Here is a 24,732-nt window from a genome sequence, read left to right on the forward strand (position 1 = left end):
CGGCTCTGCTGATCCCGGTGCTGGGAGGCATATTACCCTTTTACTATATAGGATAGAGGCCTGGTGCACGTGTGGGGGCCGGCTGGTTTGCCCTTAAGGGTGTCCTGGATCAGGGTGGGGGTCCCGCTTGGGTGCCTGGCCAGCCTGGGTGAGGAGCTGATGGCTGTTTGCAGCTGGTCACACCCCCTTCAGGGTGGGGGTCCCCACTGGGGTGCCTGGCCAGTCTGGGTGAGGGGCTGAGGACTGTTTTCAGGCTGGCAGGTGACTGAAGCTCTCAACCGCTCCTTTTTTTCTTTTTTTTTTTTATTCTGGGCCAGCTTTAGCTCTGAGGCTTGGCTCCAGCTCTGAGGCCTCGGCTGCTGAAAGCAGGTATCTGGTTGGTTTGGGTTCTATAATCGAAACACTGTTTCAACTCCAGCTCTGAGATCCCGGCTGGCTGAAAGCAGGTTTCTGGGGTTTTGTTTAGCTTCTATATTTGTAACAGTGTTTCAAACTGCAAGCTCAGAGGCCGGCAGCAGCAGGTGGGGAACGTTGGCTTCCTCCATCACTGAAGCAAGCAAGCCTCATGTTCGCTTCAAGCTGCCTGGCTGCCGGCCGCCATCTTGGCTGGCAGTTAATTTGCATATCGCCCTGATTAGCCAATGGGAAGGGTAGCAGAGGTATGGCTAATTACCATGTTTCTCTTTTATTAGATAGGATTTGTATGGTACCAATGTCATAATTAATGAACCAATACTGATACATTATTAAAGTCCTAAGTGTTTAGCTCATGTCCTTTTTCTATTCCAAGATCCCATTTGGAAGAGAAATTACATTCTATCTAACATTTCAAATACAGGAATTCATATATATTAAGGTATGTTCTTTATAAGAGATGTAGTCTAATGAACACAAAATCTAGCTCATAAATTTAGCTAATTCTGAATGTAACTGGAAGTCAAAGCAGAATTTGGTTTTCCATTCTGGATCTGAGTGACCTTGTCCTTAACTTATTAAATGATGTGTACAGTGAAGTTCTTAGAGGCCACATTTCTGGAAAAAAAATGGTAATAAGTGGTGAGTGTGGGTATAAATTTGCCTTCATGAAAAGTCCAAGCTCAAGAAGAAACAGCTGGGTTTCTGGCCCAGCTTTCAAGATGAGCTCGTCAAGAAGACAAGATGATCTGCAGGTGACTACTTGGTCAAAAGGTTAAATGAGAAATGGGTGGGTGGATGAAAATAAGAGGCCCTGTGTATCTTATATGCCAGGGCCCTTTAGCCTTAGAAAAGCGAAGTTTGACCTGCCCTTCCAGATTCTGCCTCTGTACTTGGTTCTGCCAGTTCTCCTATATTTGTGGTGTTATTAGGCCTTCCTCTTCTATAGTGGGTCAGAAATTGTGGTTAGGCAACATCCCAGGATAGCAAGGAAGGAGGGGCTTGAAGATATCTTTGGGAACTTCTGTAGACCCCTGTCCATAATCCCCGTAAGGGGTTTCGTAGGAAATAAGCTCATATTGAATATGATTTTAAGTGGTCACAAGTGAGACTGGGAAGGAGATGAACCATGAAGGCCTCCAATCAGTTTCCATCCATGAGCGATCTAGCCTTTCATTGCTATGGCTCTAGGACAGGGGTGGGCAAACTTTTTGACTCGAGGGCCACAATGGGTTCTTAAACTGGACCGGAGGGCCGGAACAAAAGCATGGATGGAGTGTTTGTGTGAACTAATATAATTCAAAGTAAACATCATTACATAAAAGGGTACGGTCTTTTTTTTTTAGTTTCATTCATTTCAAACTGGCCAGATCCGGCCTGTGGGCTGTAGTTTGTCCACGGCTGCTCTAGGACATAAACATTTAAAACAATGAGAAACTATTAAGCCTCTTCTAAGGTTTTAAACTTTGATAGCTATCTTTAAAAGTTGTGATTAGGATAGTGCCGGTTGTAAGAGTACAAACCAAATTTATTTAAAATACATAATGCAGAGCCCAGTTGTGTGGCTCAGTGTTTGAGTGTCGACCTATGAGCCAGCAAGTCACAGTTCAATTCCAGGTGAGGGCACATGCCCAGGTTGCAGGCTCAATCCCCAGTGTGGGGCATGCAGGAGGCAGCCAATCAATGATTTGCTCTCATCATTGATATATCTATTTCTATTCTTTCCTTTCTGAAATCAATAAAAATTTGTCTTAAAAATAAAGTAATGTAGAAATTCAAATAACATCTCAGAAGGATTCACACTATAGTTCCTTAAATAAATTGTTCATTTCTTTCAAGGAAAAATAGGGGGTAAAATAAAATATACTTTAATCACTTCACGGCCTTTTGGCTAAGATCAAGTATAGTATCTGTTCTTATCAGTTTAATATCTGATACATCCTCTATCCGAGGACATTATATTAAATGTATTTTTGGAGCAGGGAGATGGAATAGGAGCTTGCTCCGTCCACTCCACGCATCGACCCGGTATTGCAGTACCTCCGGGAACAGTGCAAAAAAATAAAATATACTTCACATTTGGAAAGCTTTATTTTAGTGATAACCTGGAAGGAAGTATTTACAAAATAATTTACTTCTGATCCAGGTTTCATGCTTTAACAGGTATTTTTCAGCACCCGACTGTGTACTAGGAATAGTGGTGAGCAAGACAGTCTGGCCTCCTGGAGCTGTGGTTCCAGGGCAGGAAGCTGACTACACAGAGTGATGAATGGCTCCTCAGTAATGGGACATGGAATTCAACATCTGAACACATGTAAAGGTCACGAAGCTCCACTGAGAAAAGGTGCTCCTGAGATGGAACTTCAACAGGAAACCCACACTGCAGGGTTTTAGCAGCTTGTAACTCACTCTTCATGAGGCAGATGCTGCTTTTCCCACTGCTCCCCATCCACCCTTCCTGTGGCATGAATTAATAGGGGCCTTGCCGTGGGTGCTGTCCTAGGAACCCAATAATTCAGCATTTTTCTTTCTCCCTCTTGTTGTCTAATGGAGGCTAAATGTGTATGTCATATTCTTACACAGCATTTATAAATAAGTATGTTTTATAGAATTGGTAGCTAGTCTATTTCCTGCTGGGTATTAATCTCTGATAAATGTTTAATTGGAATGTGGGGTGACAAATCCTTAGTTCCCTATTAAGTCTGTAGGGAAAGTAGGCAAAGACAAAACGCTAATGCTTCATTGCAAAAACCTAAGGGGCCTATGCTGAAACTAGCGTTACTCAGCTGTTGAGTTCTGACACTTCAATTTACCTTACAACTAAAATTGTTTTTCCTATAAAGATATATTTAAGAAATAATAGCCCTTCAAAGTTGTGATATGAGAGAAAAGGAATGTTACCACACGAAAGAGGCTGGAATTCATTCCTCTGGCATTAAAAAAAAATTATTGATTGGTTTTAGAGAGAGGAGGGAAGGGTGGGAAGAAAGAGAGGGGGGAGGAGACATTGATTTATTGTTCTACTTATAATACATTATTGGTTGATTCTTGTATGTGTCCTTACTAGGGATTGAACCTGCAACCTTGGTGTATCAGGAAGGCATTTTTTATTTTTTTTAAGAGCAGAATTTGTAAGAGCTAGTGTGGTTGGGAAGAAAAATGAACTTGGCCACAGAAACGGTTCAGATCCCTACTCTGTCAGTAATTCTCTATATTTTGACCAAGTCCTTTGTAAAATTCAAATGATAAAACTCACTGTGCTTTGAGTGTTGTGAATTGCATGGAAGTGCTTTGTAAAGTGAGCATCAAACCGTAAGATGACTGAGGCTTTGCCTATGGTTCCATTCATTTACCCTGGGCATCACCACCCTGGAACACCATTAGGAATCCATGCTTAGGTTAGTGAGCAGCTCTCAAACGAATCTCTTCAGAATAGGGTGAAATTTCTAGAAACAGTCCCTAATACCATTGTAGCTGTTGGTGACCTTTCTAAAATGTGGCAATCATGTTGTTTTTCCAACCTGGAGCCGGATGTCAGCTAGCACGTGGATATCAGATAGAGATGGGCTTGCCACCCTCTTGGACTATTAGTTTGTACTGTGCATTAACATTTTCTCAAATAGCATGTAGTTCTCACAACCATAAGTTCACATTCCCATGTTGTGGGTGAGCTCCATGTTAGCGTGGTTCAGTGACTCATGCAGGCCTCTGACTACACCCACTGCATTGCGAATACCCGGAGCGTGCATTTGGGCATGACCTCAACCAATTTGTTCCAATTTGGAGCTCCTTCCAAAGCTTGTGACTTGTGTAGCGTGGATCAGGCTGGTCTGATACTAGTTCTGTACACCGTAAAGAAGGCACTTAAATATTTAGAAAATGAGCATCAAGTAAGTGCCCCTACTTCCCAGAGACCGGTCGCGTCTATCCCCCATCCTGACAGCTGGTTCACCCCATTTTGCCCAGAGTTCCTCGGGCTGCAGTGCAGACGGGAGGCCGGTGGACATTGCTAGGCTAAAAATGGGCTTCGAAGGTTGTTGGGCTCTGAAAGGGGGCTCGAAAGGGGGTTTGGGGGCGTGTAAACCTCACCGCTCCCGCCCGTCGGAGCCGGAGGACTTCAGCCCCCAGCATGCCCCGCGGCCGCCCTGCTGGGTCCAGCGCGCGTGCGCGGTGGCGCTGCCGAGCGCTGACTGGATCCGAGGCGCGCAGCAGCGAGCCCGACCCTGTCGGCGCTGAGGTGGCGGGACTCGCGGCGGCGCGGCAGCTGGACGGCTCCTGTGGGGCAGGTGAGGGCGCGGGGAGAGGCTGACGGGGCGGCTGGGTCTGCGGGACCGGGGCCGGGGCCCTCGGGACCGGGGCCGGGGCCCTCGGGTTGGGACGCGGGGGCGGCTGCGGACTGACGGGCCGAGGAGGGGAGATGCACCTCCCGGGCCGCACCTCGCAGGTGCGACGCGTGATTTGGGGCCGGGGCGGTGGCGGGCAGGTGCGGGCTCTCCCGTCCGGGTGCGGGGCCTGCGGGGCGGGGACGATGCTCGGACCCGCGAGCCCCCGCGTCTCTGCTCGGAGCGGGGGCGGCCTCCGGAGGCGGGACCCCCCCCAACCCCGTGGCTCCGCCTGGCCTCGCGGGAGGTGGGGCCGCCGGGTCCCCTGCTGAAGTGCCGGGCGGGAGTGGCGGGGCCTCGAGCCCGACGACGCACATGCCCCTCCGGCCGCTGGGAGCAGTTTTACAGAAACTGCACCAAAATGCGCGGGGGAGGCGGGGGGCTTATTTTTTATTTTTATTTTTTGAAAGAACGGCTGCCTGGAGCACATTCACAGCAGAAACTCTTCCTCAGGTGTAGCTTGTGAACATGCGGGTCGGGTGCCGACACGCCGCGATGTGTTTGTGTTTGAACTTGGGGAACTTGAGGGTGAATGGGTCGGGTCACCCGGGGTGCCTGGGACCGGGTGTGGGGGTGTATTTCACACCCGGTGTGAGGCCCCAGGTGCGTCTGTGCGCGGGTGAGAGGTGAGAGGCCGAGGTTCCCTTCAGCTCCTGGTGCTGCGCGCGAGGGGGCGGCCCCGGCCGCTCCTGCGGGTCCCGGTGGGTTGAAGGTGTCCTGGAGCATTCCCCCTCTGTCTCCTTTTTTTTTTGGTAAATTCAAGTTCCTAATCAGACCGAAAAGAACTGAATTTTCTACTTTGACTTGTTTACTTGTAGCTTTTGTGATCCTGTTTGTGATTCTCTGTGGACACACACATATTTCCTACTTCCTTTCTTCCCCATCGCTTCCTTCCATGGTCAGCTGGTCACGGACTGTAGGTAAAGGTCAGTGTCGCTCCTGCCCTTCGATAGCCCTTGGTGCCCGAAGCCTTTCCGTCGCTGATGGCCGCATTGCCTGGCTTCCGTCCTCGGTCCCGTGTCCCTTTTTAAGCGTGGAGGCGTGTGGTCCCGGAGAGGGGTGGGGGTGTTTCTGTCCATCAGATACAGTCACCGGTGCCTGACCAGAGCATTCGCTTTGAAAGGCTGTGAACAAAAATCGTTTAAATATAAAAGAGCTTACTGATCTTGTGAATTTGGGATCTTGTCAGGTTTACAGAGAAGTCAGTCCGTCAGCTAGAGTAGCACCTCACAGAAATGAACCTGACACCGGGGTGGAATACTGAGAAAGGAACTCAGCCGAGAATCATCGCTTACCCTACAGGCCATCTCTCTGGGCCTGGAGCGGATGCTGGGAACACCTGTTGTCTTATAGACACTTCATGTTCTGTGTTTCTCTCTTCTTAGTTCTCAGTGAGAGTGTTGGCAGGAGCCCCAACTCTTGTACATTTATTTGATGATGTAACATTGGTTTCATCTAGTCAGTCTCCAGATCCTCTCTGCTCCGCAGCTGGGGACATCAGTAATTTTCCATAGCAGCCACTCATGAGCTCATGCAGACTGTCGCAAGGAAGCGGAGTAGCACAGAGGGTGGTACACACAGAAGAAGCAGGAGTCCGGTTTCTTTGCCGTCACACAGTACACACAGACTGAGGCGGGAAATCTGTTGAGTTAGTCTGGGCTTCCGCATACCGTAAAAAGCATGGATAGCATTGGTTGAACATCTTCTGTTAGCTAAGTGCTGTCATTGTCACTGTGAGGTGTAGGCATTATTCAGTGAATTGTCTACAACTTCAAGTCTGACTCTGACACCCCTGCTCTTTCTGATGTGCTTGCTGTACTGCCTTACCAACAAAGATGTTCAAGTCTTTCTCATTCTTAAAAATGTATAAGACTCTACTGTGATCACATTTCTCCTTCAACCTACTGCCATTTCCTGCCCTTCTCTTCCATTTACTCCTTCGTTCAGCAGTTGCCAACCTTTCGGACCTCGCGGACCACCTGTTGGCGACCGCTGCTAGTTCATTGCAGTCTGGCTTCCACCCTCAACTTTTGAAATTGCTCTCATGAGCTCCATTCAACCATTTATTGAACAACTACTGTATGTACCATCTTCTAGATTTACAAAGAGGCCAAACATGGTTCTTGCCCTGTTGAGGGACTAACGAGGAGGAAAAAGAAATTCATACATGTCAGTGTGATGTGTTAACTACCGATGGAGCAATCTTTGCTCTTGGGAGTGGGGGAGGAACACTTCCCTGAGAAAGTGACACTGGACTGACAGCAGAGAGAAACCTACATTGTTTTAGACAGTGGTGCTGGGACTGCATACGTAGGGGTGTGTACTTTTAAGAGAAACTATATCTTGCCAGTGAGAGATGATACACTTGAAATATACAGTATAGGCTTTTGAGTCTGACCTGGGAACTGATCCTTAATTTTTTTCTTCATAATGCCTGCCTACAATGTCAGCTCTATGAAAGTAGAGTCTGTCTTTTTCACCTAAAATACTATCTCACTTCTATCTCCTAAAATAGTAGTAAAAGATCAATAAATATTTGTTGAGCGAACACTTCCTAGAACAGTGATGGCGAACCTTTTGAGCTCGGCGTGTCAGCATTTTGAAAAACCCTAACTTAACTCTGGTGCCGTGTCACATATAGAAATTTTTTCATATTTGCAACCATAGTAAAACAAAGATTTATATTTTTGATATTTATTTTATATATTTAAATGCCATTTAACAAAGAAAAATCAACCAAAAAATGAGTTCGCGTGTCACCTCTGACTCGCCTGTCATAGGTTCGCCATCACTGTCCTAGAAGGTTGTGTTCTGCACGTGGTAGGTACTATCTAGTAATACTATGCGACTGAAAAAGTGAGGCAGGCTTTCAGTGTGGCTTGTGAGCTGATTTTGAAGTCACCATCATTTGAATATTATCACCTCTTCCTCTTTTTGACCAATTAGGCTTGTTACCTATGATCACAATTCATAAATGAGGAGTGAGACATTCAGTACATTTCAATAGGCACTGTTAACTATGTCTTCACTTCTAACATTGTGCCTCTTTTGCTGTTATAAACACATTCATGCTTTTTCTAACTGTGATGTAGGGTTTTTTCTGTGCTAATGATGTGACTTGCTTTGGAAAGTGAACTTCTTTGGCATGATTAAATAGCTTTATCAATAAGAGTAACATCAGGCCTTGGCCGGGGTGTCTCAATTGGTTGGAGCCGGTTCAATTCCTGATCAGGGCACATACCTGGGTTGGGAGTTCGATCCCCAGTTGGGGTGCATACAGGAGGCATCTGATCAGTGTTTCTTTCTCACAATCTCTCTCTCCCTCTCCCCTTCCTCATATATATATATATATACATATATACATATGTATGTGTGTGTGTGTGTGTGTGTGTGTGTATATATATGTATATATATATATATTTCCTCTGGGAGGATTTAAAAATAAAAAAGAGTAACATCAGAAATGAGATTGAACACACTAATCCAGTTACCAGAAGGCTTGTTCTTGAGAAGGGCCTGATTTCCAATTAGGGCTAACTTTTTTATTTTTTTTAACAAAATGATAAGAGCTGAGCCTCTCTAGATATCTAGTTAGCCTTCTAGCAAACATTCTAAAGACATGAAACAACAGATCATTTCCTCTTCTTGTGTTTGAGTTTCATTTGTAAATATTCTTAATTGGTGTGACTTGAGGTTAGGGTTAAAGTCCAAATACCACTGTGTGTTTTTTGCTTTTTTTGTTAACTCTGAACTTAGTAGAATATAGTAATTAGAAGCACCTAACAGTGAAGTTCAAATTCTGGCTCTACCACTTTAAACTTTGATATAACTTCCCAATGCCTCATTTTCCTTTTCTGTAAAATTGGAATAATTACTACTACTGCCATCACCACCACTCATAATAAAAGATAATATTTATTGGGTATTTACTGTATACTAGGCACAGAATTTTATTATATTAACTCAGTCTTTACAACTGCGCTATATATTATTAATATCATGCCCCTTAAAATGAGGAGACAGTCACAGAAATGCTGAGTAACTTGCTTAAGGCCACACAAATAAGTGGTGGAATCAGCATTTGAACCTGGGTAGTCAAACTCCAGAGTTTATACTCATAACCTCCTACTTCATAGGGTTGTTTTGAAGATTAAATAAAATCTATGTAATGTGTCTGACAACTACAGTTGTACTAGTTAGTGTGGTGTAATAGAAGACGGCTTAGGAGTCACTGAGTGTGCGTGAGCAGTGCTTCTCTGAGCCCTGGTTTTCTCAGGTTTCTTAGCTCATTGTAAATGCTCAGTAAATATTTTCCTTGGTACCTCCCTTATAATACCTCAGTCCGTTTACTGCCACAAAGTAAATAGGGTTGGATTACCATACTTTAGGGTTGTTATGTAGTTATTTTCATATCTGCAATTGAAACATCCCCAAGTAATTACAGAGATGGTATGGCCAAATAAATGACTTAAAGATAAGATAGTTTGCAGACCTGTATGGTTTAATTATATGAGGAATAGGGACCTTATCAACTTCATTTATGATCTCATTTTAAGTACTATCTGCTTCTGTGTTAATAAAAAACTTTAAATATAAAGTTCTCAGTGGCCTTTTTTGCCAGTCGGCCCTCAAGGAGCTTTTCCTCAGACATTCTTGCCTGCTGTTTTTCAGAGCTACCTGAATGTTAAGTTGCAGTTAGCTAACCCTTATTTGTTTTACTTTTACTTTTAAGGAGGTAGCTGCCCCCTCACCCCTGGTTGTGGGAATGACAGAAGGTCCATGCAGCACCTTGCTTTTGCTTCCTTGTCACCATCCAGGTACTGCCAGGCTATAAACTTAGGGGAGTGATCCTGGGAGGGACTCAGGGAGGTAACGAGATTACCTTGGATGATTAATTATTTTATAGGAAGACCTAGAGTGGATGAGCATGGTTCAGAAGTCTGCACAGCAGAGTTCCATTTAACTGGTGCTGCTGTGCAGGAAAGGGGGAGCTGTACCCGAGCTTGCGGAATTCTGGGGCGAGGTTCCTGTTTCCATGGTCTGTTCATCCACAGTCTGCTCTGCCTTGCACAATCACCCTCAACTCTTGCCTAAAGGAACACTCTCTATCTCTGGTCACAAAGGAAATATTGACTCAGGGAAGGGAAATCAGTCCTAGCTGTAAACCTGTGGGAGCAGGAGCAGGAGTGGAGCTCAAAATAGAGTCGATTATTGGAGTCATTTTGCTCTTCTGCTGATGCCAGTTTTGGGGGAGTCAGTTGAGAAATTTGGATGATGTAGTGGGTCTTTACTTGATATGTCTTTGACAATAAGGGAGATAAAGGGTGACATGAATAATAAAGATGTTTTCAAAAAGAATGACTGAGGTGACTGGAGCAGGGAACCTGTTCTGGAGGATTAGTGCCACTAGCTGCCTTATCGTGGTGATTGTCGGGGCCCAAGGTTCGAGACTTTCTTTACATACTGTTGTTTCATTTACTTAGCACCATGCTCTGAGAGGAAGTAGGTGTGTTCCAAAGTCTGAAAGAAGTATTCTGTGGCTGGAGCATAGAGCGTGCATGTGTTGAGGGTGAATGAGAGGTAGGTGTTGAGAGATGAAGCTGGAATGGTTAGCAAGGACTACTAGGTCATTCAGGGTCTTATACGCCAAGTTATCAAATTTGGACTTTTTCCTAAGGTCAAAGGGAAGACAAAGGGGTTTAAAGAGAAGGAAATGACTATTTGCATTTTTAAAGGATTTCTCTGGCTGCAGAGTAGACAGTATATGGGGCTTGGGGGGGCCGTGTGGGGCAGGGATCCCAGTTGAGGGATTTGTAATAAGCATGGTGGTGAGAAATGAAAACTAGCAACAAGTTGAAGGGAAAAAAAGGAAATTCAGAAAATATTAGGAAAAGCCTGAGAGTTGAGGGGTGGATGAAGGAGAATCCATTAGCCATGAGGCTGAAGAGAGTGGGTGGGTAGGTGATAATGCCGGTTTCCTGAGATAGGGACCACTGTTTTTGCTCTTTGCCTTTTTCACTTAATGCTGTATCTTTAAGATCATTCCCTATTAATGCATAAATAGCTGACCTATTCTTTTTTTTTTATTTTTTATTTTTTATTTTTTTTTATTTAAATCTTTATTGTTCAGATTATTACATTTGTTCCTCTTTTTTTCCCCCCCCATAACTCCCCTCCTCCCAGTTCCCGCCCCACCCTCCGCCCTCACTCCCCACCCACTGTCCTCATCCATAGGTGCATGATTTTTGTCCAGTCTCTTCCCGCATCTCCCACACCCCTTTCCCCCCCAGGAATAGTCAGTCCATTCCCTTTCTATGTCCCTGATTCTATTATAATCAACAGTTCATTCTGTTCATCAGATTATTTATTCACTTGATTCTTAGATTCACTTGTTGATAGATGCATATTTGTTGTTCATAATTTGTATCTTTACCTTTTTCTTCCTCTTCCTCTTCTTAAAGGATGCCTTTCAGCATTTCATATAATCCTGGTTTGGTGGTGATGAACTCCTTTAGCTTTTCCTTATCTGTGAAGCTCTTTATCTGACCTTCAATTCTGAATGATAGCTTTGCTGGATAAAGTAATCTTGGTTGTAGGTTCTTGGTATTCATCACTTTGAATATTTCTTGCCACTCCCTTCTGGCCTGCAAAGTTTCTGTTGAGAAATCAGCTGACAGTCGTATGGGTATTCCCTTGTAGGTAACTGAGTTTCTTTCTCTTGCTGTTTTTAAGATTCTCTCTTTATCTTTTGCTCTTGGCATTTTAATGATGATGTGTCTTGGTGTGGTCCTCTTTGGATTCCTTTTGTTTGGGGTTCTCCGTGCTTCTTGGACCTGTAAGTCCATTTCTTTCACCAGGTGGGGGAAGTTTTCTGTCATTATTTCTTCAAATAGGTTTTCAATATCTTGCTCTCTCTCATCTTCTGGCACCCCTATAATTCTGATGTTGGTACGCTTGAAGCTGTCCCAGAGGCTCCTTACACTATCCTCGCATTTTTGGATTCTTTTTTCATTTTGCTTTTCCGGTTGGGTGTTTTTTGCTTCCTCGCATTTCAAATCATTGACTTGATTCTTGCGCTCCTCTGGTCTGCTGTCGGGAGTCTGTATAATATTCGTTATTTCAGTCCGTGTATGCTTAATTTCTAGTTGGTTCCCCAATATAAGATCGAGGGTCTCATTAGTTTTCTTGTAGATCTCATTAAGTTTATCGGCGGCTTCTAAACAGTTCTTGAGAGACCTTAAAAGTGTGGTTCTGAACTCTATATCTTCCATTGACAATTTTGTCCTGTTTCTTTGTCTCCGCATTTTGTTATGCTTCCTTGGTGCACCCCCTAGTGGTCTTTGTTCACAGTTTTATAGTTAAATCTTGATTGTTGTAGCTAATTCCAGGGAGGGTTTGACCTCCAGGCCAAGTGGCTATGAGAATCAGCTGTGTCAGCAGTGAGAGAACTTCTGTCCTCTAGGGAGGTGCTAATCTAGCCTTTGCCTGAGGCTATCCGGCAAATGCCTGTGTGCAGGGCTTGGGCGGGGCGGGTCGCACAGGATCAACAGGGTGGGCCGGAGAGAGCAGTTATGGCGGCTCTCAGTCCTGTCCCCAGGGGCTCTGCCTCTCTGAGTGCCAGCTCCCGCTGCAAAGCTCAGAGAGAAAGCTGCACTCGCTCTGACCGAAGCCAGACAGTCCCGCTTCTCCCGTTTGAGTCTGGGTCCCTAGTGACTCGCCTGTATCTGGAGCTCAGAGTCTCTGACTCCCTCCCGATTGAAAACGCCAACCGCGCCCTCCGCCGCCAGCCCGCTCCGCGCACTCCGCACCTCAGAATTTGACTTCAGCACTGCGCCTCCTCTGAGTGTCCGTATGCGTTTCTCTTTCCTCCTAGTTGTAGGACTTCCACTCAGCCAGCGTTCCTGTGGTTCTGGGTGATGTCCCTTCCGTTTTTTGGTTTCACTTTTGAAGTAGTTGTTCAAAGCAGCAAACTCCGGCGTTAACCTATGCCGCCATCTTGGTTCTCCTCTTGACCTATTCTTTTTTGACAGATGCACACTATTCCACTACATAGATGTACTGTCCTTTATTTAACCCCTTTTAATAGGTATTTAGGTTTTCTAATATTTTTGCAATCACAAGCAGTGTTGTAGGGAGTGTCCTTTTTTTTTTTTTAATTGATTTCAGAGAGGAAGGGAGAGGGAGAGAGAGAGCGAAACATCAATGATGAGAGGGAATCATTGACTGGCTGCCTCCTGCACACCCCTTCCTGGGGATGAAGCCCACAACCCAGGCATGTGCCCTTGACCAGAATTGAACCCGGGACCCTTCAGTCTGCAGGCCAATGCTTTATCCATTAAGCCAAATAGGCTAGGGCAGGAGTGTCCTTGTATATGAATCATTTTGCTGAATTGTAGAATAAGTTTCTAGAAATGGAAATTGCTGGACCAAAGGGCCTTGCCGGGGACCAACCCCAGCAGGTCCAGGGGTCCCCAAAGGTGTGGACAGAGTCGGCGAAGAAGGAAGGACGCGGAGACAGTGTTCAGTTGATCAGCAGCCTAGCCAGGATCTCCAGCCAAGTTCTGGTCTGGATCTCCAGAGAGGTTCTGCTTAGGATCTCCAGCCAGGTTCTGTGTCCATGTTCCCTCACTAGGTTCTCCAGCCAGGTTCTGTCCAGGTTCTCCAGCCAGGTTCAGTCACCAGGTTCTAGTCAGGTTCTCTTGCCATGTTCTATCCAGGTTCTGTAGCCAGGTTCTGTCTCTAGGTTCTGTTGCCAGTTTCTGTCCAGGATCTTTTGCCATGTTCTCTCCAGCGAAGTTCTTCTGTCTCTAGGTTCTGTGTCTAGGTTCTGTGTCTCTTGGTTCTGTCTTCTCAGTTCTGTCTTGTTACATCTGTATTTATATCAGTTGATTCCAATCCTATCAATCTCTATTGCAAAGGTTAGGGCGTTTCTTATCTCCATTCCAGGGAGTAAAGATTATGTAGCTTAAGCATGATTGTTCATAGTTAAAGTGATTAATTACCCGCCTGGCACTTAGTTAAGAGGTTTTATTCCCTCCCTAATTTCAGGGGAAAATCCCTACCTGGGGAAACAACCTTTCTCAGAGACCTTGGTTAAAACACATAGTGCCAAGAAGGTGAGCAAACATATTAAGAACAGTATGCCATATATGCCAGGTCCCTTGAAACAGCAAGCATGGACCGGCTCCCGGCAGGGCCTGTAAATGTTTTAATACAGCTTTGCTTATTAGAGTTCCTGGCACTTAGAAAGTCTGCAGTGAATAGTAGTTATTATTAAGACGAATGTGTTATAGATGGGTTGTACGATATGTCATGAGTGAATAGGGGCACCTGACACAACCAGAGTAGGGAGTGTCAGAGAAGGCTTCCGGGAGGAAATGCCTAGGCTTAGCCTTGAAGAATGAGAAGTCAGGTAAAGTGGAGGGCATTACAAGCAGAGGAAGCTCAAGGAGCCAGGCACAGGAACTTCAAAAGGATCTTGTACATGGAGATCTACCAGGAGTTTGGTATTCCCTCCATTCAGCAGTCTACCCCTGTCATGGGTCAAGGCTCTTAAGAGTAAGTCAGGCTTTACTGAAGATAGGGAATGAGAAAGGGGTCTTCCCTTGCAACAACACAGTAATGGAGTTTGGGATTATCCTTTTCTTCAGAAGCATTTATTTGGTCCCTACCCCGAGGCCTCCTCAAACCCAGATGCACAGAGTGTTAATGTCTCATAGGTGATTTTGTTGTACAGGATGCAGCTCCTTATCTTGTCTTTGGATTTCTCTTCCCCTCCCCTCTATACAAGGCCACCTCTATTTTCCGTTCTCCCCTGTCTCCGAATTTCTCTTGATTTCTTTTGCTAGGCCATTGATAAATCTTTCCTTTCTTCTAATCTATGCCTTCCAAGTTTACTCTCCACCTTTAGGGAGTTTATTTTCCCAAACAAAGATAAACTCTTTCTCTGGAAAGCCTTCTGGAGCCAACTATTAAAAAGCAATTTTCCACTCTGCTATAATTATACAATGTTAAGTTCACTTTAGGGGTCATTAGATTTATTGTCTGCTTCAACTGGTATCATATTAAACTCCATTACCAGTCATTTGTTGCTAACCTAATCTTATACTTTGATTTCTATTAACAAAGTTGACACTAAAGTAAAAAAAGCAGACTTTAAAAATCCAAATCCTCTCCCAAATTAGACAGATGTGTTAATGTCATTTAAAAAAATCTTTAGAGGGAGAGTTCCTCACAGCACTGTTTTTATTGCAAAAATTGCTTTTTTACGCCGAAACCGGTTTGGCTCAGTGGATAGAGCGTCGGCCTGTGGACTGAAAGGTCCCGGGTTCGATTCCGGTCAAGGGCATGTACCTGGGTTGCGGGCACATCCCCAGTAGGAGATGTGCAGGAGGCGGCTGATCGATCTTTCTAACTCTCTATCTCTCTCCCTTCCTCTCTGTAAAAAATCAATAAAATATATTTAAAAAAAAAAATTGCTTTTTAGGTGCTTCAATATTGAGTTTTAAAGTGTTGTCAGTTCTTTTTCCAGCGATTGGGAAACTTGTTACAGTCTTTTAAAAAGGTAAAGTAACAGATTTTTACTTTTTAGCTACTTAGGGAGTTCCCGACTTCACAGGTTGCTAAGATGTCAACTTCATGCTGAGTAGTGTAAGTAAAGTGTTAGTTACAAATGAAAGAAAAAGGGATCCTTTTCACAGTTATAAATAAGCTACTGCTAACAGTTTATACCTTTTTATTTTTCACTTTGCTTTCCTTGGTTTTGTATAAACATTAAATCCCCTGAGGAGATGGGTATTTAAGTTGATAAGTAGTAGCTTTGACAGAGCAAGAGCAGGGAAGACAGAGAGGCTCAAGGGTACTGTAAGTTCAGACCTCAGAACACACTCAGGGAGGACACATTCTTATTCCTCAATGTTCTATGATACTTAAATGTAATTTTAAAAATTGAGATATAATTCATGCACCACAAAGTCACCGTTTTAACGTATACAGTTCAGAGGTTTTCAGTGTATTCACTGTGTTGTGCAACCATTACCACTGTCAAATTCCAGAATATTTTTATCATCCCAAAAAGGAACTCCATACCCGTTAAGAGTCATTCCCTATTTTCCCCTTCCCGACAGCCCCTGGCAGCCACTAATCTACTTCCTGTCTCAATCGATTTCTCTATTCCAGGCATTTCATATAAATGGAATCATATAAATGTCACTGGCTTCTTTCATGAGTATGTTTTCAAGGTTCATTCATGTAGTAGCATGTATCTGTACTTCAGTCCTTTTTATGGCTGAATAATAGCCCAGTATATGGATATACACATTTTGTTTTTCCATGTGTCCATTGATGGACATTTGGATTGTTTTCATTTTTAGGCTATTATAAATAACTAGAGTCCCGATGCATGAAATTTGTGCAAGGGGCTCAGCCCTCACAGCCCTGGCCAGCCCTCATAGCCCCTCGCAACTCGGCCGGCCCTTGCAGCCCTGGCTTCGTCCAGAAGGTTGTCCAGACGGTCGTTCTGCTGTTTGGTCTAATTAGTATATTAGCTCTTTATTATCTAGGATGCTGCTGTGAGTATTTGTGTACAGGTTTTATGTGATGTAATTATTTTTAAACACAGAACTTCTGTACTTTGTCCAAAAAAACACACATTAGAAATCAAGACCAGTAAACCCATATTCCTACCACCTAACCCAGCCATATTCATTTTTATATTACCTTCAATATGTATAATATTTCAAATAGTTAAGAAATCATGTGCTTTTTTTTTTTTTTTTTTGATATATTTCATTGACTTTTTACAGAAAGGAAGGGAGAGGGATAGAGAGTTAGAAACATGGATGAGAGAGAAACATCGATCAGCTGCCTCCTGCACACCCCCCACTGGGGATGTGCCCGCAACCAAGGTACATGCCCTTGACCAGAATTGAACCTAGGATCCTTCAGTCCGTAGGCCGACACTCTATCCACTGAGCCAAACCGGAGGGCAATCATGTGCTGTCTTGATGCTGATAACTTCACTCTTCTTTTCCCTCTTCAGCCCACCCCTGTTGGACTTTTCACCCTCATCATTAACAATCAGAGCTCTTGTCCAGATCACCAACCATCTCCAGCTTGCCGAACCAGTGACCTCCAAGTGGCATGTGATGCTGATGATCATCCCTTCCTCTGGAAACACTTTCTTTTCTTGGTTTCTGTAGCACCACACATTATGAGCATTCCTTTTACGTCACTGGCTATGCCTCAAATTATATTTCCTGTTTCTTTTTCTGCCTAACCTCTAAATATTGGAAAGTTCCAAGATTTGGTCCTAGGCCCCTACTCTGCATTGTCTCCTCAGCCCTGACATCTACTCCTAATGATTCCTAAATTCACATCTTCAGTTCTGACTTTGGTGAGCTCTCTTGATATCTTTTTAAAATATATTTTTATTGATTTCAGAGAAGAAGGGAGAGGGAGAGAGAGATAGAAATCAGTGATGAGAGAGCTGCCTTTTGCATGCCCCCTACTAGGGATCAAGCCCATATCCCAGGCATGTGCCCTGACCAGGAATTGAACCATGATCTCCTGGTTCATAGGTTGACGTTCAACCACTGAGCCATGCCAGCTGGGCAGATTTCTCTTCCCTGAGTCGTCCCTCATCTTGGTTGATGGGACATATATAGTTGCTGGGGTCTAAAACTTTAGGAGACACCATTGATTCCTGCTTCCCCTTATCTACCTCTGCACCACCTCCACATTATATCCAGAATCTAGTTAGTTGTCACCATCTCAACTACTGTAGCCCAAGATAGCATCCTCACCTGGACAATTGTAATAGCTTAGAGCCTTAACCCCTCTGCAGTTCACTCTTCACCATAGCGAATGTGATTTCTTTAAAAACCTAAGTCAGAGACCGTGTCATACCCTTCCAATGGCTTCCCATTAAAATAAAAGCCAGAGCCTTTGCCGTGGGAAGAAGGTCCTACATAACCTAGCTCCTGCCTATCTCTCCAATGCTTTCTGCTAATTTGCCCCTCATTGCTCTACCTCAGACACACTAACCTTTTATTTCTCCAGTGCCATAAACTCTGTTGTTTAAGGTTCGCATTTCAGGAGCCATTTCCTCTGCTTGGGCTGCCCTTGGTCTTTGCAGAGCTGGTTCCTTGTCAGAGCTGGCATCAGCTGAAATGTTACCTCCTCAGAGAGGCTTTCCCTGACACTTGTCAGAAATAGTCCTTCTGCCACTACCTGTCACTATGAATTATTATTCCATGTTTTCTTCATAGTATATATTATTACTCTGAAATTATTTATTTACCTATTCTTATTGCAAATTTCTAAAATTGAGGTATAATTGATATGTAACATTATACTAGTTTCAGATTTATAACATAAAGATTCAGTATTTGTATACATTGGGAAATGATCACCATAATAAGACAAGGAAACATCCGTTACATAGTCGCAAAACATGATGAAAAGTTTTACGAGCTTTCTTAGCAACTTTCAAATATGCCATATGGTGTTAGTAACTATAGTCACCACGAATTATTTATTTTAAAACTGGAAGTTTGTACCTTCACCCATATCTCCCCCCACCACTCCCTGCTTTTGGCAACCACTAATCTGTTCTCTGTTCTATGAGCTTGGCTTTTTTGTTTTTGTTTATTTTTATTTTATTTTATTTTATTTTATTTTATTTTATTTATTTATTTATTTTTTAATATATTTTTATTGATTTTTTACAGAGAGGAAGGGAGAGAGATAGAGAGTTAGAAACATCGATGAGAGAGAAACATCGATCAGCTGCCTCCTGCACATCTCCTACTGGGGATATGCCCGCAACCCAGGTACATGCCCTTGACCAGAATCAAACCTGGGACCTTTCAGTCCGCAGGCCGACGCTCTATCCACTGAGCCAAACCGGTTTCGGCTATTTTTATTTTTTAAATATATATTTTATTGATTTTTTTACAGAGAGGGAAGGGATAGAGAGTTAGAAACATCCATGAGAGAGAAACATTGATCAACTGCCTCCTGCACACCCCCCACTGGGGATATGCCTGCAACCAAGGTACATGCCCTTGACTGGAATCGAACCTGGGACCCTTCAGTCCGCAGGCCGACGCTCCATCCACCGAGCCAAACCAGTTAGGGCTGTTTTTTTTTGTTTGTTTGTTTGTTTTTTAACATTCTACATACGAGTGAGATTTTATGGTATTTGTCTTTTTCTACCTAATTTATTTCACTGTTTACTTATTTATTGTCTGTTTCTCATTAATATTAATAGCTGGATTAAGCACATACTGTGTTATAGGTATTTATTTACATTTTATCATCCCCATTTTATAGATGAGGAAACTGAGGTTCACAACAGTAAGAACTTTGTCTATCTTGTTTTACTGCTATATCCTTAGCACATGTAACGGTGTCTGGCACATAGTAATTGCTCAAAAAATACTTGTTGGTTGGGTAGAAGACTGGAAGACTCCCAAATTTATATCTCTAGTACTGCATCTCCCTGAAGATGTACACTTGTGTATCCTATCACCTACTAACATCTTCACTTGGTTTTCTAAGCAACATTGAAATTATCCCACAACTCTTAACTCCCTCTTTGCCTAAACCTGTTTGTTGTTTTTTTCCTCTTCCCCATATTAGTAAGTGGCATCACCATAAATCCAAAAGCTCAGACCTGAAACCTAGGCTTCGCTTTTGGTTGCTCCCTCTCTCCATTCCCCACATCATCCCAGCAGCAAAGCCATTGGTTCTGCCTCTGATTGTATCTTGAATCCATTCATCTCTTCATCTCCATCTCAACTGTCACATTAACCTCACTCCCCATCATCTCTTTTCTGTAGTTTGCACTTTCAAACTTGTCTCTCTGCATCACCTTGTCTCTCTACAAGCCATTTGCCAAGTAGCAACCAAAGTGATTTAAAAAACAAACATATCTTTATTGATTTCAGAGAGGAAGGGAGAGAGAGAAACATCAGTGATGCAAGCGAATCACTGATTGACTGCCTCCTGCATGCCCACCACTGAGGATGGAGCACGCAACCCGGGCACGTGCCCTTGACTGGAATCAAACCCGCTGAGTGGATGCTCTAACCATTGAGCAAAAATGGCGCAGGCCAAAGTGATTTTTTAAAAACGTAGTTCACACCACTGTCATGTTTAGGACCCTTTTGTGGATTCCCATTTGTCGTTAAAATCTGAATCCTTCACTCTGGCCTACAATCTTTTAGTGATCTAGGTGCTTCTGCCTCTTATTTCCCTCTTACTGTTACCCCGCTTATTCATTGTGTTTCAGTTCCTCCAAGATCTTCCCCGCCTCAGAGCTTTTGGACTGGACATTCCTTCTGCCCGTGACTCTCTACCCCTAGATCTTTGCAGGACTGGCTTCTTGTCCTTCAGATTCAACTTAAAAAGCACTTCATAGATTTCTTCCCTGGATTCTATATCACATCAGCCTTTTGTTTTATTCAGAGAACCTACCACACTCTGGAATTTATCCATCTATTTATTTTCTGTTTGATTTCCCACCTCTAGATTATAAATGACTAGAGGCCTGGCGCACAAAATTTGTGCACTGGGTGGTGGTGGTGGGGGGGGCCCTCAGCCCAGCCTGCACCCTCTCTAATCTGGGACCCCTCAGGGGATGTTCCCTGTGGGATCGGGCCTAAACGGGCAGTCGGACATCCCTCTCACAATCCGGGACTGCTGGCTCCTAACCGCTTGCCTGCCTGCCTGATTGCCCCTAACCGCTTCTGCCTGCCAGCCTGATCACCCCCTAACCACTCCCTGGCCAGCCCAATCGCCCCCACTGCCCTCCCCTGCTGGCCATCTTTATGGTGGCCTTCTTGTGACCACATGGGTGCGGCCATCTTGTGTGAGGGCATGATGGTCAATTTGCATATTACCTTTTTATTATATAGGATTGTTGCCCTAGCACATAATATGTTATAGAAATATTTGGGGAGGGAATGACTGAATGATATACACATTCTGGGTGTACATGCTGTATTATAATACCATGTGTTCCCTGTAATGTTAGATCATAAATAAGATCAGTATTTCTTTAGCCCCCATAATTGGGATTCTTTTTATAATCTTGTGACTGGTTTATTTCACTAAGCATAATGTTTCCTCTTTTATGTTATTAAAGTTTACATACAATAAAATTCACCCCTTTTAGTGTGCAGTTCTGCAAGCTCTGACAAATACATACAGTCATGTCATTACCAACACAGCAAGATACAGAACAGTTCTATCATCCTAAAAAAATTAGCCTATGTCACTATATAGTCACTTTTCTATACCCCTTTCTGATAGAAACTACTGGTCTGTCTTTTTGCCAATGCCACCCTGTCCTGTAGCTTTATAGTAAGTATTGAAATCTGATAGTGTGAGTTCTCCAACTTTCTACTTTTTCAAAATTGTTTGGAGTATTCTGGTTCCTTTGCCCATCTATTTAAGTTTTAGATTCAGCCTGTCAGTTTCTCCAGGAAATCATCTGGGTTTTGATTGGAATTATGTTGAATTCTTTCCTGTTCCCAGTCTTAGGGGGAAAGCCATCAGTCGTTCATCATTAAGTGTGATATGAACTGTAGGATTTTTATAAATGCCCTTTATTAGGTTAAGGAAATTTTCATCTATTTCTATTTGAGTTTTTATCATGAATGGATATTGACTTTTGTCAAATGCTTGTTCTATTGAGTTAATTGTATAGTTTTGCTTCTTTAGTCTGTTAGTATGGTTTTTAAATATTGAACAAGTCTTACATTCCCAAGACAAATCCCACTTGGTCATGATGGCATTGTTTTTCTAAGTATTGTAATTTTATATATATTGTGTTTTTTATTTTTTTATTTTAATTTTTTAAATTAAATCTTTATTGTTCAGATTACATTTGTTCCTCCTTCCCCCCCCATAATTCCCCTCCTCCCAGTTCCCACCCCACCCTCTGCCCTCACTCCCCACCCACTGTCCTCATCCATAGGTGCATGATTTTTGTCCAGTCTCTTCCCACATCCCCCATACCCCCCCCCCCGCAAGAATAGTCAGTCCATTCCCCTTCTATGCCCCTGATTCTATTATAATCACCAGTTTGTTCTGTTCATCAGATTATTTATTCACTTAATTCTAGATTCACTTGTTGATAGATGCATATTTGTTGTTCATAATTTGTATCTTTACCTTTTTCTTCCTCTTCCTCTTCTTAAAGGATACCTTTCAGCATTTCATATAATCCTGGTTTGGTGGTGATGAACTCCTTTAGCTTTTCCTTATCTGTGAAGCTCTTTATCTGACCTTCAATTCTGAATGATAGCTTTGCTGGATAAAGTAATCTTGGTTGTAGGTTCTTGGTATTCATCACTTTTAATATTTCTTGCCACTCCCTTCTGGCCTGCAAAGTTTCTGTTGAGAAATCAGCTGACAGTCGTATGGGTATTCCCTTGTAGGTAACTGAGTTTCTTTCTCTTGCTGTTTTTAAGATTCTCTCTTTGTCTTTTGCTCTTGGCATTTTAATGATGATGTGTCTTGGTGTGGTCCTCTTTGGATTCCTTTTGTTTGGGGTTCTCTGCGCGTCCTGGACTTGTAAGTCTATTTCTTTCACCAGGTAGGGGAAGTTTTCTGTCATTATTTCTTCAAATAGGTTTTCAATATCTTGTTCTCGCTCATCTTCTGGCACCCCTATAATTCGGATGTTGGTATGCTTGAAGCTGTCCCAGAGGCTCCTTACACTATCTTTGTATTTTCGGATTCTTTTTTCATTTTGCTTTTCCAGTTGGGTGTTTTTTGCTTCTTCGCATTTCAATCTTTAACTTGATTCTTGCGCTCCTCTGGTCTGCTGTTGGGAGTCTGTATAATATTCTTTATTTCGGTCAGTGTATGCTTAATTTCTAGTTGGTCCTTTATCACAACATCGAGGGTCTCATTAGATTTCTTGAGGATCTCACTATATTTATCGGCGGTCTCACCAGTCTTTTCGAGGGCCTTACTAAATTTATTGGCGGCTTCTAGACAGTTCTTGAGAGACCTTAAAAGTGTGGTTTTGAGCTCTATATCCAGCATTTTGCCTTCCTCCATTTCTGTCCTGTTTCTTTGTCTCCGCATTTTTTATGCTTTCTTGCTGCACCCCCTAGTGGTCTTTGTGTGCCGTCTTGTTGTAGTTAAGCCTTGATTGTTGTGGGTAACACTGGGGGGGATTTGACCTCCAGGCCAACTGGCTGTGAGAATTATATTGTTTTTTTTTTTGTTTTGTTTTTTTTTTCTAAAATTTTTTTTTTTTTTTTAAATATATTTTATTGATTTTTTACAGAGAGGAAGGGAGAGAGATAGAGAGTTAGAAACATCGATGAGAGAGAAACATCGATCAGCTGCCTCCTGCACATCCCCCACTGGGGAAGTGCCTGCAACCCAGGTACATGCCCTTGACCGGAATCGAACCTGGGACCCTTCAGTCCGCAGGCCGACGCTCTATCCGCTGAGCCAAACCGGCTTTGGCGAGAATTATATTGTTTTTTAATGTATTGGCATAAAGTTGTTCATAATGTTCTCTTGTTACATCATTTTTTCTCTATTTTTTGTTTTCTACTTCATTGATTTCTGTTTTTATCTTTGTTTTCTTTTTTCTGCCTATTTTGGATTAAGTCCATCAATAAATTCAACAATTTAGATAATGGACAAATTTCTTAAAAGTACACAAACTACCAAAACAGCTCACTCAAGAAGAAAAAGATGATCGGAATAGCCTTATCTCTGTTAAAGAAATTGTAGTTGGAAACCTTCCTACAAAGAAAACTCCATGCACACATGGCTTCATTGGTGATTTTTACTCAACATTTAAGAAAGAAATAATACCAATTTCTATACAAACTCTTCTTGAAGATTGAAGAGAAGAGACTACTTCCCAAATCATTCTATAAAGCAAACATTATCCTGATACCAAAACAAGAAAAAGGTATTACCAGGAAAGAAAAACACAGATCAGATATCTTCCATGAACATAGCTGCAAGAATTCTAAACAAAATTTTAGTGAATTGCATTACACAAATATATAAAAAGGTTAATTCATCAGGATGATTCTGTGGGGTGAGCTTCAGGTATTATTCCTCTTACAGGTGGTTTTTCCAAGCTTTGGGTAGTTTCCTCACACATACATATGTTGTGACCAGTATTAAGATGAAGAGTTGGGTCCTGGCCGGTGTTATTAGTGGTTAGAACGCCGGCGCATGCACACAAGAATCATGGGCTTGATTCCTGGTCAAGGGCACTTAGCTGGGTTTCAGGTTTAATTCCCAACCCCGGTTGACGCGCATGTAGGAGGCAACCTCTCTCATCTCTCTCTCTCTCCTCCCTCTCCTTTGCCTCTTCCACTCTCTCTAAAAATCAATGGGAAAAATATCCTCAGGTGAGGATTAACAAAAAATAAACAATAGCCTGGCTGGTGCGGCTCACTGGTTGAGCACGGTGCACCAAGAGGTCGCCAGTGCAATTCCGGGTCAAGGCACATGCCTGGGCTGTGGGCTTGATCCCCAGAAAGGGCATGCAGGAGGCAGCCGATCAATATTTATTTTCTGTCGCTCCCTCTACCTTCCTCTCTTTCTAAAATCAATAAAAATTAGATAGATAGATAGATAGATAGATAGATAGATAGATAGATAGATAGATAGATAGATGAAGATTTGGGTTGTACAGATTTGCCTTGTACAGATTTCTGAGTTTTGCCTGTGTCAGTCTCTATTCTTCATTTCTCTGCTCTGCACAGTCAAGCTGCTTTAGCTTCTAACTCTCACCTCAGCTCCTTGGTTGCCCAGCAGTATAGCCTGCAGATTCTCTAGACAGCGACTGAGAAGATGGTTGTTTTTCTCTCTTAGGATTCACTGCCCTGTGCTGCTTGATATCCAGCATCTGAAAATCACTGTTTTGTCTATTTTTCCAGTGTTT

General features: G+C 43.1%; 1 protein-coding gene and 1 non-coding gene across 7 annotated transcripts in view; both read left to right on the forward strand.

Annotated features, from left to right (window-relative positions):
- Positions 1 to 2,285: 2,285 nt before the first annotated feature.
- Positions 2,286 to 2,476, forward strand: LOC118652405. The gene has a single exon (XR_004966632.1). It is a non-coding gene; the product is annotated as a U2 spliceosomal RNA (small nuclear RNA).
- A 2,107-nt stretch (positions 2,477 to 4,583) lies between these two features.
- SGSM3 (small G protein signaling modulator 3) overlaps positions 4,584 to 24,732 on the forward strand; it is a 47,146-nt gene continuing 26,997 nt past the window's right edge. For all 6 annotated transcript variants that reach the window (XR_004965854.1, XM_036297949.1, XM_036297948.1 and 3 more), the window contains exon 1: positions 4,584 to 4,700. The gene's annotated coding sequence lies outside the window, so the exon portion shown is untranslated. The remainder of the gene's footprint in view (positions 4,701 to 24,732) is intronic.

Source organism: Myotis myotis, unplaced genomic scaffold, assembly GCF_014108235.1.
Source record: "Myotis myotis isolate mMyoMyo1 unplaced genomic scaffold, mMyoMyo1.p scaffold_m19_p_3, whole genome shotgun sequence".
Classification (NCBI taxonomy): domain Eukaryota; kingdom Metazoa; phylum Chordata; class Mammalia; order Chiroptera; family Vespertilionidae; genus Myotis; species Myotis myotis.